The sequence below is a fragment of the Dermacentor variabilis genome, chromosome 11, assembly GCF_050947875.1.
Source record: "Dermacentor variabilis isolate Ectoservices chromosome 11, ASM5094787v1, whole genome shotgun sequence".
NCBI classification, from domain to species: Eukaryota; Metazoa; Arthropoda; class Arachnida; order Ixodida; family Ixodidae; genus Dermacentor; species Dermacentor variabilis.
Window position 1 is genome coordinate 2,296,513 of NC_134578.1, and position 17,546 is coordinate 2,314,058.

General features: G+C 49.6%; 1 protein-coding gene across 4 annotated transcripts in view; it reads right to left on the reverse strand.

The window, feature by feature from the left end:
- The window catches only part of LOC142564697 (mRNA decay activator protein ZFP36L1-like), a 462,788-nt gene that overhangs the window by 183,611 nt on the left and 261,631 nt on the right, over nucleotides 1-17,546 (reverse strand). The window lies entirely within an intron of this gene.

The following is a 17,546-nucleotide window of genomic DNA, read 5'->3' on the forward strand; positions in this document are numbered from 1 at the left end:
ATTCCATCGAAAACACTTCTCGCTTCCGTCGTTTGCTTCATTAGCTAGGATGTGTGTCGCCGAGAAGCAGAATGTGTCAACGTATATTGGCGCCAACGCGACTGTTTTTGCCCTTGAGACAAGCTGCGCGACCTATCAGGGATGATCAGCGCATATTCTAGGCCGCGTTATCGCTATCTCGCAAAACAACTGACTGCCCAACTCGTCTGCCTGAGAGGCGGCCTAATATCACTGATAGCGTTGCGTGCCACAGGTATTCGCTTGCGCTATGCAAGCGCGGGAGCTGCAATCACTTGTTCACTTCTGTGCTTACTCGCACCGCGTGAGGAAACATCAAGGTGCCGCCTTGCGTACATTTCTATTTATAAAACGCCGCCATTGTCATAACTTCTGATGATTGGAAAAATCATTAAAGTTGAATACAATACAAACGCAACAGCGACGTGTTGAAAAAGTCGCAGAAGGTTTGCAATGTTCAACCAATATTATTTCAAATAAACGTGTTTAAAACAAATGATGGCCCAGAACAAGAATGCTAACACCACCCGAGAGCAACGTAAATGTAATGACGGGGAAAATGCGGTGATACACATTCCTCCCGGCCGCCATTTCATATGGCCGTTCATTAGCATGATTCGCACTACTCGTCGCCACACAAATTATGGTGAAAAAAAAATCTCTGTAATGGCGGCCCAGCTCCTTTTGCCGGACTTGTTCAGCTCGTGTCCGGCGCTTAGCGACGACTTCGGGGTCAGTCGACTCGTGCCTGGCCTGCGGCCGTCCTTCTAGCTCGATCACGAGACAAACCCGGCACGTCCATAACGCACGCGCAACCCATAGTAACTGCCAGAGGTCAACCCAGCGAGCCTCGGCCAACCCTCCTCCTCCGCGACACTTCACCTCTTTTCTCCTTCTCCGCTTCACTCAACGCCACATAGAATTTCCTCAAGGTGGCACTGCTTTGACGCGTGCTTGGTGGCGAACAAGAACTTGGTGGTAGGACACACCACCCCACTTCAAAGGGTATGTTCATACCATCCATCTATCCTCAGCGCACTCCTCCGTACTCAGCCATCCTCAGTGGCCTCCTCCACCTCCAGGCACCTTCCTTCTCCGGCGCTCCCTACCTTCGCGGCGACACATTTAATCGCGCCGATTTCACAGACGGGGCATGTACGCTTGCAGTAAAAAAAAGAACCAGTAAGCTCGCCTTCGCACATAGCGTTCACTCGCCACAAGCGTTTCCTCGTAAAGAATACGGTTGCATAAGCTGCCGTTGTCGGGAAGCGGCAACTGTAGCATACAAAGCAGGGAGTCACATTACTACACTTTGATATGTTAAACAAGAACCCGCCTAGCAACTGATTTCATGTGTGTTGTGATAGCGCTATGGAAAGGCCAAGCATAGTTAGGTCTCCGGAAGAGCAGCGTGAACGCGGTGAGCGGCGACGGAAGAGTAACGTCAATATGCACAAAGGCGTTGTGCTCAGGGTATGCAGGACGCAACGGTTCCTGCCCAAAGCAAGCCACGCACACTTAGGATGCATGAAGAGCAGCGCGAATACGATGAGCGACGAAAGGAACAGCAACGTCAATATGCACAACGGCGTCGTGCTCAGGCTAGGTAGGACGCAACGGTTCCTGGCCAGAGCAAGCCACGCACACCTAGGACGCTTGCACAGCAGCGCGAATACGATGAGCGACGAAAGGTACAGCAACGTCAATATGCACAACGGCGTAGCGATCAGGCTAGGTAGGACGCAACGGTTCCTGGCCAGAGCAAGCCACGCACACCTAGGACGCTTGCACAGCAGCGCGAATACGATGAGCGACGAAAGGAACAGCAACGTCAATATGCACAACGGCGTAGCGATCAGGCTAGGTAGGACGCAACGGTTCCTGGCCAGAGCAAGCCACGCACACCTAGGACGCCTGCACAGCAGCGCGAATACAATGAGCGACATAAGAAACAGCAGCATCAATATGCACACGGCGTGATGCTGATGCTTGGCAGGACGCAACGCCTCCTGGCCAGAGAAACTCACGCACACTTAGGACACCTCCAGAGCAGCGCGAATACGATGAGCGACGAAAGGAACAGCAACGTCAATATGCAAAGCGTCGTAGTGCTCAGGTAGGGCAGGGCGCAGCGGTTCCTGGCCAAAGCAAGCCACGCGCAGTTAGGACGCCCGAAGAACAGCTCGAATCCAGTCAGCAACGAACGGAGCCGCAACGTCAATATGCACAACGGCGTAGCGATCAGGCTAGGCAGGACGCAACGGTTCCTGGCCAAAGCAAGCCACGCGCACTTAGGACGACTGAAGAGCAGCGGGAATACGATGATCGACGAAAGGAACAGCACCGTCAATATGAACAACGGCGTAGTGATCAGGCTAGGCAGGTCGCAACGGTTCCTGGCCAAAGCAAGCCACGCGCACTTAGGACGACTGAAGAGCAGCGGGAATACGATGATCGACGAAAGGAACAGTACCGTCAATATGCACAACGGCGTTGTTCTCAGGCTAGGCAGGACCCAATTGAAGGCCACGTCAGATTGGTCTATTGGATCAGGCGATACCAAAGCTTCGCTGGCCAACTACCTTCCCGAGGTGGATTGGAACCCATATTTAATATAAAGAACGCGGCCACAAAACGCAACACATTAACAAGCACTACAAATCGACATACCTAATAAGAATAAACAGTCAACTGGAACTACACAATCTTAATGTTAATTCTCATCTAACAAAGCGAGTGCAACAGGGCATATACAAACGAACGTGACAGATAGGCATAGCGAATACAAATAAGCAAGCACGCAAAGCTAGCCAATCGTAATTCCCTCTACATATCCATTTACTCGCAAGGCATACTCCGCAATCCGACTTGATACGTCGCGGAAACAAAACAGTACGAAGGCAAGGTGTCCTTGGTTGCGTTAACCACGGTTCTCCGAGCGAAGCCATCTACGAGAGGTTGGCTGAGCTGGCGGACGGGTGCTTGGGCCCATGTTGCCTTTCTCGCAGTCGCCCCATCTTCTTCCGCCGAGACTGGCGTCGCTGCTCTCAGGAGCTGGGTATTACTCGTATTCCCTTCTACAGCGAAGCTGTATGCCTCTACCGTCCAAGGAGATTTTCGTGTCGTTGGCGTGGTATGCGAAGTACTCACCCCCCCCCCCCCCCATACGTGTGCCGATCCCGGACATACATAGTGCAATGCCGGGCCGACCTACGGCGGAGGTGAAGCAGGCGTTAACCAATCCTCATACGTCCGATCCTGAAGATAGCGCCATACCGACCCGAACCGCGGCGGAGGTGAACCAGGCGTTGCGCACTCCCCCATATGTGGGCCGATCCCGAAGATAGTGCAAAGCCGGGCCGACCCGCAGCGGAGGTCCAGCTCGCTATTAAGAGGCCCACATGCACAGCTTCGCTGGTCATCCTTCTTCACAGAGTGGAAGCGCACTGACTGCCACTGAGATTTTTTCGTAACTTCGGACAACGGCCTCTGTACTTCTCTCCCTTCGATTATCGAAACTTCCTTTGTCACCTCGCTTCTAACCTGGTTTGCAGGCCAAGGCGCTTTAAGAAAGGGAATGCGTATGATGACAGGGAATGCAAGCGCGTATGTACGCGGCAGTTGGCCAGGCAACTGAGGAGACGAACAAATCTGCTCACCCCCCCAAAAAAAAAAATTCACGGAAGATTACGATACCCCCTAATGCGAAATTTGAGTGCAACTCTATACGGTGTTTTGATTTCGCGATTTATTAGCTGGCGCGGACAATCTGTCTCGTGTGGCTCGTTGAAAATTGAGCGAAGTGCGGCGTCACTGCCTCGCTAATCTGGAGATCGAGATTTACGGCAGCCGCAGGTGACAGATCTCACAGACGACGCGCGCCACTCTGGCGCCGTCTCGCAGCTATCGTCGCCGCACCATACGCTTTTCTTTTCACGCTTCCGCCATACCCTCCTCCGCTTTCCGTCTGATGGTTCTGGTGCACCGCCTTCTCCGCTTTCCTCCTCGCGTCTTTCATCCCCAGGTGCGCTCCGCGTTCGCTTTGATCTTTCGCTGTGCTCGTTCGCTTGGTTACGCCGCCGCCGACGCCGACGCTCGCCGCAGTAACGAGCTACGATCTAAAATGTGAGACTCGTGCACGGCTGCTCGACTCGCCGAGTGTTTCCCTCGGTGCGTCTCTAGGTTTTCACACCTGCAATGCCGCTGGCGGCAATTGTCATCGCGCTAGCGTTCTTAGACACCTACTCTCAAAAGCTGCGTCCCATGATGCGTCGCTCCAACATCACATATCGACATATCAAAACGTTTATTAAAAAAAGTGCCGAAAGCGAGTGGGTGGAGCCCCTATTCCAGGGCCCCACTAGCTTGAGCGGTCCGCCATACTTGGTGGAGGATGGATGGATGGATGGAAAACTTTATTTGGTCCTGCAAGCAGTGATAATTAACCACTAAGCGGGCCGCTCCCACGTCGGGACCAGAAGGCCAAGCCTCACGGCCACGTCGTGAGCCTGCTGGACAGCCCAGAATTGTTCATTTAGGTCCGCGCTGCGAAGTGCAGCCTCCCATCTGGACGCATCCTTGATTGCCGAGTCTTCAATTCTTTCACAAGACCAGAGCATGTGTTCGCGCGTGGCTAAAGCACCACAATCTTGGTAATATGGCTCTGTATACGTCTCCGGATAAAACATGTTCAGTCTCCGTGGGCAAGGATAAGTACCAGTCTGTAGTAAGCGTAATGTAAGTGCCTGAGCCCTGTTTAGTTTAGGATGCTGCAAACCGTAAACCCTGCGATTAAGAAGGTAATACTTCGTGATTTCATTGTATCTGGAAGGGGAGTCTCTGTTCTCGGGGAGTACCGCCACGCCGCGGCGCGGGGCAGAGCGGAGGGCAAGATCTCGCACTGCCTCATGAGCGGACTCATTGAGATTCGGAGGGGCTCCCTCAATCATCCCAAGGTGAGCAGGGAACCAACATAAGTAGCGTTGAGAGATCTCACATGTCTGCATAATTTTAAAAGCAACCTTAGCCACCGAGCCCTTCTCAAAGGCCCTAACGGCCGACTTTGAATCGTTATATACAAAAGGCCTGCGCCTGTCAACCAGGGCGAGCGCAATAGCCGCTTGCTCCGCGACCTGTGGCCTATCAGTCCGAACGGTAGCAGCGTTAACGACACTGCCCTCATTGTCCACGACAATTATGGTAAACACGTTCCTCTCCTCGTTAAAAGAAGCATCGACGAAGCCAACCTTCTGATTCTCATCACGAATGAGTCTTTGCAGGCAAGCCCCCCTGACCTTTCTTCTGCCCACATTTCGCTCCGGATGCATGTTCCTGGGAACAGGCTTGACGCGATACCGATTACGGACCTTCAAGGGAATACCGACATGAAGCTGCGAAATCTTCTCCTGAGGAACACCTAACTCTCTCAGAATCTGCCGACCCGCGCTAGTCGTAGAGAGACGCACCATCTGCGTCCTCTCCTGAGCCTCAGCTATATCATCCAAGGTATTATGAATTCCCAGCTGGAGAAGTCGGTCGGCGCTAGTGCACATTGGCACATTGGCACTCTCAACACTTTCTTCGTGCTCTTCCTTATCTGCATGACAAGCTTCTCCTTCTCCGATGGTTTCCACTTGTGCATGGCCGCCACATAAGTAAAGTGACACAATACAAATGCGTGCATAAGTCTAATCAGACTATCCTCCTTGAGCCCGTCTGCCTGTTGGCCACCCTCTTCACTAGACGTACCGCATTTTCTGTCTTGGCAATGATCTTCTGGATCGTCAGCGTGTTGGCGCCGTTCGACTCAATCATCATCCCCAGAACCCTGATCTTATCTACCCTAGGTATGACATCGCCATTTCTTGTACGAAGCTGAATGCCCAGCTGGTCCACGGGGATCCATCCCCTGGCTTGGTCCACTTCTAGTGGGACTGTACAGCAACAGCTCCGACATGGAGGGGGAGCACGTTAACCCCGTCGGGTCCAAATAATTCTCAATTACATCTACTGCCTCCTGCAGAACACTTTCGATATAGCCCTCACTACCACCAGGACACCATATGGTCACGTCATCTGCATACATGGTGTGCTTAATCCCCTCAATCTCCAAGAGCTTATTGGTCAATCCGACCACGGCCAGATTGAACAATGTGGGCGAAATGACGGCCCCCTGAGGAGTGCCCCTGTCTCGAAGATTTAACGTCTTTAACTCCAGCTCCGCAACCCTCAAGGTAGCCTTCCTGCCTGACAGGAAGGACCTGACATAGTCATGAAAACGCGCGCCGAGGCCAAGAGCCGGAATGGACTTAAGAATATAAGAGTGCCGAACGTTTTCAAAAGCCTTCTCCAGGTCCAGCCCTAGGATGGCCTTAACGCCCTTTCCATCTCCATCAATGACCTGATGCTTGATGAGCTTCATTGCGCCTTGAGTCGACAGCCCGGCCCGAAAACCAATCATAGTGTGGGGGTAGACCTGGTTTTCCTCAAGGTACCTTGTAAGCCAATTAAGCACCGCATGCTCGGCTACCTAGCCCACACATGGAGGGCGAAATAGGCCTTAAGTTATCAATGCTCGGGACTTTGCCAGCCTTGGGAATCAGCACCGTGAGAGCTCTCTTCCACTGCTCCGGAACCATCCCGTCTCTCCACATAGCGTTAACCTCCCCGGTAAGGTACTTGATTGACCTATCGTCCAGATTCTTCAAAAGCTTGTTCGAAATCCCGTCCAGCCCCGCCGACTTGCTGTTAAGGTTATGCAAAACCGTGCGTATCTCTTCCACAGAAAAGTCCTCATCTAAGGAAAAGTTGTCCTCTCCTGTGTAGGCCTGCTCCGTCAGAAGAGCATCCGGGTCCGCAACAGGAAGGTATTTGTTGGCCAGCTTTTCAACCAGCTCTTCCTCCGAGGCAGACCCCACTGATTTGTGTACAGCTCTAGCAAGGACGTGCCCCTGACTAACTCTCGTATTGTAGTCGTTCAGCAAATGCTTAAGCAAGCCCTACGACCTCCCATTGCGCACCTGCTCGTCCACCGAGTTGCATACCTCATCCTACTGTTGCCTAGACAAAAGCTTACAGTGCTCCTCAATCAGCATATTCAGCTCGGAAATCTTTTTACGCAGCCTGCGATTAAGCCGCTGCCTCTTCCACCTAGCCAGCAAAGACCGCTTGGCTTCAATCAGATGGGCCAGCCTGCTATCAACACTATCCACCTACAGTTCCATTGCCACACACAAAAAGCCTCATTTTGTCGCGCCATGCTGAAGCAGTTGCTGCGAGACTACTTGCTGAACCTGAGACTTCCCTGTCGACGAACCAGCCGACTGAGATCCCAACCTAAGAAGGGGAGAAGCACTCAGACTGGATTTGTTTTCGAACACCTCTATTCTACATTGCAGCTCCTTGAACCTCCCATCGATCGAGCCGAGCGACTCTGTGAGACGCGTATTCAGCTGCGCCATACCATCGTTGACCTGCTTAACACTATCCACAACACTCGACAGCATCCCCTTCACCTCAGATCTCAGCTTTCTCGACGCGGGCTCCGCCTCATGAGTCATCGCCTTCCTCTTTGAGGGGCGCGACCCACTAGCCTCACCTACATCAGCAAAATCCATGCTCTCTGTGGGCTCAGGCGTTGCCCTCTCGGCCGGTACAGGGCCTGTCGCACTCTTAAGGGCCGAGATCTCCGCCCTAAGCAACCTCACCATTTCTCGCAACTCTGCGTTTTCCTGTTCTAGCCTCTTAAATCTCGCCTCATTCTTGCTATGCTCTGGCCTTACCAAACTAGGCATCTCCGTTCGAGCACTTGTGCGCTCCGCCCAGGTAGTACCACTGGCCGCTCCACTGAGGCCCTTGCCTTGTAGACCTTGCAACACATCACTCTTGCGCACACCCTGTCCCGCAGTCCCATTGGGGCCACGCGCAGTCTCATTTCCCAACTGTCTGTCCAGTCCGAAGCGCACCTTAGAGGTCGATCTGCTCCCAGACCGGCCACCGGAGCGGCTGCGAGATGCTCTACCTGGTCTCCTTGATCTTGATCTTGAACGTCGACGCCCACGATCTTGTCCTTACCCAGTCTCCAGCGTCTTGCCCAACGTCGGGAACTGGCTGTAGTCGTACCTGAAGCCTCCCTTCTCTTCAACCTCCGCCTTGATATCCGCCATAGCCCGTTCAAAACGACGGCGCCGGACCACATATGGGGTACGGTACCACTGCTGGCACTCCTTGGCAGCCGTGATATGCTCTCCCACACACAGTTCACACTTGGGCGTACACCGGTGGGCCTCACCGGGATTGGTTGAACCGCAGCCCCTGCAGACCACTTCTTCCGGCGAGGGGCAGACGTCAGCGCGATGCCACAGCTTTCCACAAGCATAACAAACATCAATCTGCTTGCGGTAAAGCGTGCACCTAACCAGCGCGTTACCATAACGAACGTAGTTGGGCACCTTCTATCCATAGAAGGCGATGATGACCGTACCCGACTCCTTGATTCGTTTTGCCGTCAGGGCCAGTGGATTACGCGGGTTAACAATCTTGCGACTTAGCGCTTCAGGACCCTCGCTGAGAGGAACATTTCTCATGATTCCCTTGCACGTTTCATGCGGCGCCGCACGATATGCCGCAGCTTCATGCATGTGCCCAGCAATGCATAAATCCTTGATCCTCACGTACTTCGCAGCATTTTCTTCTGATAATTGGGGCAGATCGTGTCCGCCTCTCGCTTTACCTCGTCTATGCAAGCAGCAGCCGTGATTGCATCAGCCACCGTGGCCGCACCAATTTTAGCAATATTCAGACCTCCCCTAATCCTGATGATAATCTTGATATCATTTTTCGGCATCGGAGGCATTTTACCGCGAAGGATGATACCCTTCTTGACGCTAGCAGGCGAGTTTGGACTCACTTTGCCGTTCTTGGGTGCCGGCCCGCCGTTAGGGCTAAAGTTAGGGCTGGTCGAGGAGTGCTGGTTTCATCTCCCGATCCTCGCTGGCGAGCCAAGTCTCCCACTGCTCCCTTCCGGAAAGTTTGCCGGCTATTTTTGGTGTATTAATATTCGGTGGCCTTTTCCGGCAATCCCACGTAATGGGGCGAGAGTTGGCTGGCCTCCGCACCAAGGACAGCAAACGCTGTACTGCGTTGGGTGAATGGCATGTTTAAAATAAAGGTTTGCGCTCCAACATGAACTACAGCGCAACGCTAAACCTTCCGATCGAAGGCTTCGTCCTTCGCAGGAAACTTCCAAAATTTCCAGCGTTCCTGCGCTATTAGTTCTCCGTTATTTCAACCTTGCTCTGCCACCTGCTAGCAGCCTTCGGCTTAGCTCAGATAATAGAGCGACCCGCCGAAGAATGATCGTCTCGGATTGGATTCTCATAATGAGACGAGTAGAAACTTGAGCTGAATTCAATTTCGCGACCACACGTTAGGCCATATTATTTGTTTCTGCGTATGCAAATACAAGTACTACAGAGCGCGTTTGTCCTGCAGCGTGTCTCTCCCAGCGGCAAGCAGGGCGTAGAGCGAACCAAAAGATAAAAAAGGAATACAAAAAGGCCGCTTCCCCCTAGGAGAATGGGCGTCATCGAGCCAAGCTCCATCGCCCACAGGCCGAGTAGGAATTCGGCACGTACCGGAAACCGGCAGTAACGCGCCGCGGCTCGACACCCGAACCGTATCACGAGTTCCGGTGACAGGTGAGAGTGTCACTTCCGGAATGCAGGATCACTCACACGTTATACGGTGCTCCCACTCGTCATCCAGAGCCTTCTTCTCTTCTGGAACGCAGGATCACTCACACGTTATACGGTGCTCCTACTCATCATCCAGAGTCTTCTTCTCTCGTCCTCGCTCATACGGGTCGGCATTTCGGCATGATCGTTGCGAAGCCAACTATACTTAGTGCTTGATCGAGTCAGTACTTGCGCATAAATCGCGCGCTTTTCGTAGTTGACGGATGTCGTCGTCATGGACATGCTGGGGTGTTGACACAGGAGGAAGAACCAAATTTATTTTGGGGTGTTGACACGGAAACTTTTTATATGTAGCGCACCGTTATAAGGCTCTTGTGAAAGCCGAAATGCCAATGTGTCGCCAATTTCTAGCCTTATATATTTTACTATGACAAGATACAGCAGCGCTGATGGCTGTATCTTGTCCGCGGTAAGACAACCTTTCTTGTCGTAATGAAAAAAAATGATTCTGTGGTTTTACGTACCAGAGCCACGACACTGCGAATCTACGACACTGCAAAGCAACTACCGACTGTAGTGGGGGGTTTCTGAATAATTTTCTCCATGAGGTGTAAGTTGTAGGCGAATATTCGAAATCTCGAATATGAATTGAATAGTCCCTACTATTCGATTCATATGACATATGTACAGGTGGTTGTGTACTTGAAGGGATCAATGAAAAGTTTCTTGGCAAAGCAATCGCTGAAAAACATGAAAAAAGTGGAGGTTTGTTTGGTTATCTAACGGTGAAGTGCTCCCGAGGAAAGCAGGAAATGCGAATGTAGTGCATATTTGCAATAAAAGTGACTTACCTCTTATCTGATAAAGTCTAAATAACTAAACCAGTCGAGCAATAAAACACTATCAGCTGAGAGCTTAGAAAAGCAATAATTCGTGTGTGAGCCATATTCACTGCAATTTTCGCAGTGTGCATAAAAGCGTCGACAGTGTTTGTACACTTTTATCTGCTCATTCGTTTTTGTTCAATTTTATTGCGGTGTTTCAAACCTGGTTAAAAGTTAACGAACGTCACAACTTACCGCCCTACGCGTTTTTTTTTCTGCTCCTAGGCATGTTAACAGTTGAGGAGGAAGTGTGGCCTTGTTTGTGAAATCTCATAGGCCCTGCTTGCGTCTCACTGTATGCTCGCACTTTTAATCTGATCATTTTGATGTTCTGAACATAAAGTGTGCAAATGTAGCAATATTCGTAATCCATAGGGCACCTAATTCCAACATTCCTCGTTCTCTGCTTATATTGAAACGTTTGTTAACATAATTGAGTGGTATAAAGGTAAAATGTGTTATGTATGGTGACTTGAATATTCTTTCTTTAGAAGATTCTCACGGTGAGTACTTTAATACAATGTATTCATGTGGTTTGCACAATTAACGTAAGAAATTCTACAAATGGCCTGACAACATCAATACCTTGGTCTATTGACCACATATTGTTCAATTTCGACACTGACTCAAGTTGGTGTATGCTATTTATGACTCCTCCATTAGTAACTATTATCCAACCGCCATTCTTTTTTTCCTCGCTCTATTCCTCGCATCACTCAGTCGCGATATATCCCCAGCCCCACATTATATCCGGATTTACGTGACAGACTCAAGTTACTAGAAGTTCAGCTCGGCCCGGACTCTAACAACATGCAGAAGGTATTTAGCGACATCCTTAATGAAATATTATTAGAATGCACAATTATGAAGTAGAAGAGGCATTACTATATTACGAAGTTATTACAGGACACCACATTGCCTCTGCATGACAAGCTTTATACTAGCACTAATTAAAAAGGAAGAATTTTGGAACACAAAAATCAAAAATAAATTCATGTAGAAAGAACGTATAATAATTACCTCGAACAGTTTCTAACTGCCCGTATTAAAGTCACTACTGCAATGCGCGCTCGCAAAAAAAGAAGTATTATGCCCGATTAATAGCTATAAGTACAGGTAAATATAAACACACATGGCATGTGATCAAGTCTGTAATCAAGCCTTATGCAAATCATTTTACAATGCCTAACACAAAAATCTTAGGAATAGCTTTAAAGACATTAGTTGGGTCCTTTAGCAAGTACTTTTGCGACGCTGCTGTAGCGTTAATTAGTACTTGCAATAATAGTGCGCAGTGCATTAAATATCCACCACGGCATTAAAAGGCGTTCTTTTTTCAGGAATTAACACCCTCAGAGATTGTATTAGGGGTCAATACTCTTCCTACCAAGTATTCAATTAGATGTGACACTATGCCTCCCTTGGAGATAATGCATAGATACCCTTGCGTTCCTCTAGAAAAAAAAATTGTCCTGCTTTTTTTTTCACATCAACGTACCCTGGCATACTAAAACGTTCAAGGATAATTCCAATATTCAAAACTTGTAATCAAAATGTTGTTGAAAATTACCGTACAATTTCGGTTTTAAGCTATCTAAATACTGTTTTCAAGCAACGTATTGTTAAACGTGTTATAAATTTTTTGGAGCAACAAAAGATCCTCACACCGTTTCAGCGCGGTTTCAGAAAAATAAGTCAGCTGAAACGGAATTATTGACCTTGTCTGATGTCTTACACTCGTACTTAAGTAAAGCTAAAATGGTGATAGGAATTATTTTAAATATAAAGAAGACGTTTGACACTGTTCAGCATGGTATTATGCAAAACAAGTTTGAATTTTGTGGTTCCCGTGGTATAACTCTTGATTTTTCTTCAAAGTTACCTATTTATCCGAAGGCAACTGGTGGAAATACCGAGGTTCGTTCGGATTTTCAAGATACTACTGCCGGCGTACCCGAGGCCCGTTTCTTGGCCCGATATTATTTTCTTTATATATTACCACGCCTGTTTTACATGTTCATTTCGTAATCATCATCCGCTCGGGCGCCTATTTTTGGTCTAGATGGATGTAAAATACGGTGTGAACGAGGTCGGTTGAAGTCGCTTCAGTAAAGGTGCCGTTCGCTGCCAGCGGACTTCTCTCGCCTTTCCTCTCGCGACAAACTGGTGGAGGTGCTGGGTAGCCCGGCATCCTGGGCGTTCTGGAGCCGAAGCTGCCGACTACACTATACTCGCGAACTTTCTGTGGCAATGGAGGGAGAGCTATGGGCGCGTGGCTACTGCACATGTGGGATGGCGCCTAGTCCGCCAGTGATTGACAATGCTTTTGGTTGCTCGGGAGAGACACTGAATCGACGCAGCATCACGTGTCACGGTTTCGCGTTTGCCCAGACGCGGAATTGAAAAGCCGCAAAATAAGTAAACTTTTACATTCAGGGGTGTGTTTCCTCTAATTTAACCGTTGCTAATAAGGTGTTTACGTTTTCTCTTCCCCAGCTTAAACTAACGTGGATGAAAACACGGCACTCTTTTTAGAAGCGCTCTCACTTGTGCGCACTTTGCCTCCGTAGTTTTTCCTTCATCGCCACAGAAAGTTTCCCGCGAGTATAGCTTTCTTACCCAAAATAACCCGAAGAAGCCGTCGCCTGCAATGACTGCCACCTGAGTTCGATCTGCTGGGAAGTCCATCGAGAAGAATGTCCAGTACTACAGTAAACCAGGCACAAGAGACCCAAACTGTCCCATGGATGGCTTATGTGCCACGCACGCCACAATCTTTCCACGGTGACGCACTCGAGGACGTTAAAGTTGGTTGGATGACCTCGAATGAGTAGCCCGCTTCAACGATTGGGACGAAACCAAGAGGACCCAGAAACTCTACTTTGCACTCAAGGATTCAGCGCGCATATGTTTCGTGAAGCACGAATCTTCTCTGACGGTTTGGCAGAGATTTCGGCAACAGCTTCTCGGTACAAAGCGAGACAGTTTAGCGCTGAAAGGAACAAACAAGCCGAGAAATTCCTCGCGTCACGAAACCAGAGGCCAAATGAGAGCGTTGCTATGTTAGTTGAAGAAATGTCGCGGCAGTTTCGGCGTGCAGATACCTCCACCTCCGAGGCGACACTGCGGCTTTAGATGCGTGGAGTCAAAGAGCAACTGTTTGCCGGCTTTGTGCGTAATCCTCCTGTCACTGTAGCGGAGTTTCTTCGTAAGGCATCGGGAGAGGATGCATCGGCAGCGGTCGTCACAATATGAGCTTCTCACAGCTACTGCCGGCCACCTTGCCACAGGAAACGAAAGCCAACCTCACAGATCTCGTACAGCGCGTGGTGAGGGAAGAACTCCAAAAATTGCAAGCCGCGAGATTCCAACCGAATGTGACGGTAATTGCTGATGTAGTTGATGACAAGATCCGGCAGGTGATGCAACTTTTTACACCCTTGATCACTTATGCTGCAGCGGTGCGCGCGCCAGCGCCAACTGCAGCCCGTTTCTCGTCTCCGACGGGACAAACAGCACTGCGGTTTCCGAGCGCTGCAACTCAGCGTACGGATAGATACAGTGACCCTCGACAGAACATTAGGAATACAAATGTGTGGCGGACGGCCGACGATTGTTCACTGTGTTACCACTGTGCGGAAGGTGGTCACTTTTGCCGTGACTGCATTCCGCCAAATTGGTCGCCGCGGCTTTCACCTAGACGCATGTTGTGCGCGCTACGACGAGTAGGAAATTGAAGCGCACCTGGCAGGACACCATATTCTTGCAGTGCCACAGCGACGGCAGTCGCGATTACCGTCTTCTAGGCGCTATGTGATCCCTACACTGTAAAATAATTTACGCCCTTAAAAGTAAAAACGGTGTAAATATGTGTAGAACTCACACCCCTAGGGTATCAATTATATAAATCACATCCTAGGGGTGTGAGTTATAGACATATTTACACCCCTTTTCCTTTTTAAGGGTATAAATTATTTTACAGTGTAGCCACAACACTACCTCCTTCGGTTCCTTTGGCCGCAGTGGCTCCAGCCAATCTAGGGAAAACTAGCAACAGCGACCTGCGGGGGCGAGGCCGCTGTCCGTGGAACTGTCAAATTTTCTCCCTCAACGCCACGTGTGACTGAATAGCAACCGACCAGCGACGGACCGATTTCTGAATTCTCACCCGATGCCGAAGTTTTCGCTGACACTGACGTTTTTGTTGATGGCCATCAAGTAACTGCTTTCTTCCACACCGATGCTCATTACTCTAAGTGGAACATTCGAAGTTGCACTGCGGAAGGTTACGACGCCTTGGGAAGGTCCCCAGCTGCGCACAGCCGCTGGTCATCTTCTGAAACAGGACAGTTGATGCACGGCCAGAATTCAAATTTGCAATTCTATTTTCACTGACACTTTCATCATACTGCCTCATTGCGGCAAATAATCTTCGGGATAAATTTTCTTCGGGACTATGAAGCCGTCATCAATCTGAGGGACAGTCACGTTTTCAAGTCAATGTACCGTACCACCGGATCAGAACGAACATCATTGCGTGTCGTTGATAGCACAGTTACACTACCACCATGAAGTAGCACGTTCACTGTCGTCGAGTGCGAGTGCCGATCAAAATGCCCCCGCATTCGCCGAATGCAATATTTCTGTCTTACTGGGTCGGCAACTCTGCGTCGTAAAAGCTGTTGTTCAACTCCACGGCAAGCAAACGGCGATTATGGTTACGAATTTCAGTAGAGGATTCCAGCATTTGGTTCAACGCAGTGCTATAGCGGACTTCGAACACCTCGATCCATCACCAAACCAGTGCGTCTTTGACAGAAGTGTCGGTGAGCAGTACCCAAGACGCGGAGGCAGTCAGTGCCATTGATGTGAGCCAGAACCTGGCGCCGGCGCAGAAGGAGAGTCTCCTCAGCCTTCTGCACTCGTTCAAAAATTGTTTTGTTTCGACTTCCCGAGTAAAACACTGAACCATTACATAGCCCACTCTGAAACCCGTGCACTAACATGCTTACCGGATTTCCCAGAAGTAGCAAGGTGCCATTCTTAGCCAAGTAAATGCTTGATGACGACGTTTACAAGCTTCCACTAGTCCGTGGGCATCCCCGGTTGTGTTGATGAAAAAGAAAGACGGCAGTGTGCAGTTCTGGGTGGATTGCCGCAAACTCCACCACGTCAAAAAAATTCAAGACGTTTATGCAATAACCCGCATCTCTGACAAGTTAGATCGCCTCCGGCATGCCTGATATTTTTTGTCCGTGGAATTGCGCAGTATATTGAATTGTATAAGTGCTACCATGAAAAGACTGCCTTTATTACGCCAGACAGCCTGTATGAGTTTAAGGTCCACCCATTCGGCTTGTATTCTGCGCCCGCCACTTTTCAACGAAAGATGGACACTGTCATATCTGGTCTAAAGTGGCAATCTTGGCTCCTGTATTTAGGTGACGTCGTGTATTTAGATAACGTCGTAGTGACGTTACAGCTATCATTCTTCTTTCCATAGCAACGAGCTATGGAAAGAAGAATGGTAGGTGTAACGTTAATGGATAAGAAAAGAGCAGATTGGGTGACGGAACAAACGCGAGTTAAGGACATCTTAGTTGAAATCAAGAAAAATAAATGGGGGGGGGGCGGGCATGGGCAGGTCATGTAATGTGGAGAGAAGATAACCGATGGTCATTAAGGGTTACGGACTAGATTCCAAAGGAAGGGAGGCGTAGCAGGGGCGGCAGAAATTTAGGTGGGTGGATGAGACTAAGAAGCTTGCACGGACAACATGGCCACAATTAGTACACGACCGGGGTAGTTGGAGAAGTATGGGAGAGGCCTTTGCCCTGCAGTGGGCGTAACCAGGCTGATGATGATGATGATGATGTAGTCTTCTCCACGACGTTTGAAGGACACATTGAGCGGCTTAAAACCGTCCTTCAAGCCATCTGACCGTCCTTCAAACCGTCCTTGACAGCTGCCCTTGCCACGCATTTAGGCTTTTCCTTCGCACTCGCCGCTTGTTCATTCCAGTACGGCTTCGGGTCGCGATAACAGTAGAGAGGCACGCCTAGATACGTTGTTGCTGTGTTTTACCATTGAAGCCGAGAGAAGTAGTCTGGAGTTTCAGCCCATTCACCATGCCAGAACCCATAACTCTTCTCCCAGAGTATTTGGGCCCCGGTGCATTTGCAGAAGGTTTCCACTACCGCCACGGCCTCGCAAATACTATCTCTATTTAAACAGAATATGGCGATGTCATCGGTATATGCCAACATTTTCACATGTGTTGACTGTAACCTGAAGACAGTTATCCGTTCATTATTATGGACGGTTTTGCACAAAGTCTCAAAGTAGGCCGCGAACAGCAGCGGCGTAAGCGGGTATCCCTGCCTCACAGAAGATCACACTTGCAAGTTGTCAGGTTCCCGTTTACAATGACTTCAGTTGAGCAGTTAGCATACGCCATCCTGACACCGCCTGTTATTACATTTCCTGCGATAAAATGCTCTAATATGGCGAAAAGAACATCGTGGGAAACACGGTCGAAGGCTTTCGCGAGATCTAGTTACATCAGGACCACTCGCTCACCAAATACATCGCAACATTCTAGCACACTCCAAGCTACGTGTATGTTCGTGTCCATGCTTCTGCTCTTTATACCACTTATACCACAGGTTTGATGCGTGTTAACCAGCATCGTTATCCACCCTGCAATCGTTTGGCGAACACCTTCATAAATATCTTAGAGTCAATGTTGGTAAGGCACACAACTGAGGCACCACGCCTAACATGGTGGTACTTGCACATCTTGGCCATGTCAACAGTAAGAATCTCTGTCTGTGCTGATGTTTACAAGTGTATGTTGACAGCCAAGATGCGTTTTCACTCCGCCACATCAACTAGCGCCTCTCTAGAAGAGCAATAATGTTGTTATAGTCGACAAGTACTCCGTGAAGTG